Below are 2,305 nucleotides of genomic sequence, written 5' to 3'. Positions count from 1 at the left end.
TTGATAAAAGGTTTCTAAGTACAAGATAGGGTTTAAATAATAAAACCATAAAAAGGAGGACTATACTAGGAGAAGGCTAGGCATTAGTGATAAAGAAGTGCAAGATCTATTATAGTAGAGGGAAAGAAGGAAGAATGTGAACACTGAGTCAATCTTACTCAATAGATTTGGCCCAGAGAGGGAATAACATACATTCCCAATTAGATTTAAAAAATCTATTTTACTCTACAGGGAAGTAGGGGAGGAAAGGGGAAGAAAAGGGAAGAAAGGACTGATCAAGGGAATGGTGGAAGGTAAAAGTGAAAGTAAAATTAAAGAGAAACAATTATAGTAATCTGTTGTTTGATAAACCCAAAGAGTCCAACTATTGGGATAAAAACTCTCTCTTTGATAAAAAAAACTTCTGGGAAAATTGGAAGTTAGTATGGAAGAAACTTAGATTAGACCAACACCTCACACCCTATTCCAAGATAAGATCCAAATGGATATAGGATTTAGACATAAAAAAACTATTATAAGCAAATTAGAAGATCAAGGACTAGTCTACCTGTCAGATCTATGGAAAGGGGAGCAGTTTATGACTAAGGAAGAGTTGGAGAACATCACCAAAAACCAATTAGATGATTTCAATTACATTAAATTAAAAAGGTTTTGCACAGATAAAACCACTGTAACCAAGATCAAAAGAAATGTAGTAAATTGGGAAACAATCTTTACAACTAAGGATTCTGACAAAGGACTCATTTCTAAAATATACAGAGAACTGAGTCATATTTTTAAAACAAAAAAGCCATTCCCCAATTGACAAATAGTCAAAGGATATGCAAAGGCAATTTACAGATGAGATCAAAGCAATCCATAACATATGAAAAATTGCTCTAAATCATCACTTATTAGAGACATGCAAATTAAAGCTTCTCTGAGGTACCACCTTACACCTCTCAGACTGGCCAATATGACCAGAAAGGATAATGATCATTGTTGGAAGGGTTGTGGGAAATCTGTGAACTCATCCAACCTTTCTGGAGAGAAATTTGGAACTACGCCCAAAGGGCAACAAAAATGTGCATACCCTTTAATCCAGCAATACCACTACTGGGTCTATACCCCGAAGAGATGATGAAAAAGCGTAAAAATATCACTTGTACAAAAATATTCATAGCAGCCCTGTTTGTGGTGGCAAAGGATTGGAAATCAAGTAAATGTCCTTCAATTGGGGAATGGCTTAGCAAACTGTGCTATATGTATGTCATGGAACACTATTGTTCTATTAGAAACTAGGAGGGACGGGATTTCAGGGAAGCCTGGAGGGATTTGCATGAACTGGATGCTGAGTGAGATGAGCAGAACCAGAGGAACCCTGTATACCCTGACATTGACATGGGGGTGATGATCAACCTTGATGGACACGCTTATTTCATCAGTGCAATAATCAGGGGCAGTTTGGGGCTGTCTGCAATGGAGAATGCCATCTGTGTTCAGATAAAGAACCATGGAGTTTGAATAAAGTTCAAGGACTATTCCCTTTAATTTAGGAAAAAACCTGCTATCTTATTGTCAGATCTTGTTATCTCTTGTACTTTATGTTTCTTCTTTGGGGATGTGATTTCTCTCTCAATATTCAATTTGGATCAATGTACAACATGGAAACAATGTAAAAACTGACAAATTGCTTTCTGTGGGGGTGGGTGGGGGGAGGGAAGTGAGATTGGGGGAAAAATTGTAAAACTCAAAATAAATAAATAAAAGAATTTACCCTTCACTGGTGAAGGAAGTGAAAATCCCTGTGGGAAAGGTAGAAGATACATAGAGTTCCTGCTGACCCAGTCACCCTTGTTACTACAGAGGATTCAGTCTCACTTTTTCCTCCAGAGCCATCTGGGTCCAGTGGCCAGATATGAATGAAGATGACTGAAGATGGCCCTGGATGAGGGACAATCAACATTAAGTGACTTGCCCAAGGTCACACAGCTAGTAAGTGGCAAGTGTCTGAGGCCGGATTTGAATTCCCATCCTTCTCAATCCAAAGCCAGTGCTCTATCCACTATTCCACCTAGCTGCCCTTCTATCTTAGCATGGTAATGAAACAAAATCTCTTTGATAGAGATGATTTCCTTTGCCTATATCCCTTTTCAACTGGTTGCTGAAAGACCAAGTTCTAAGTATTAAAGATCAATTTGTTACTAGGTCAGCCAAAAATCAATAATTTGATGATCAATGATCTCAGTGGCCACAGACAAAATGCAGTATATCTTGTCACCTTAATTCTCTGTATGTCTCTTCTGATTGGGACCTCCTTTAATAA

Source organism: Macrotis lagotis, chromosome 1, assembly GCF_037893015.1.
Source record: "Macrotis lagotis isolate mMagLag1 chromosome 1, bilby.v1.9.chrom.fasta, whole genome shotgun sequence".
NCBI lineage: Eukaryota > Metazoa > Chordata > Mammalia > Peramelemorphia > Peramelidae > Macrotis > Macrotis lagotis.
This window is presented reverse-complemented; position numbering follows the sequence as displayed.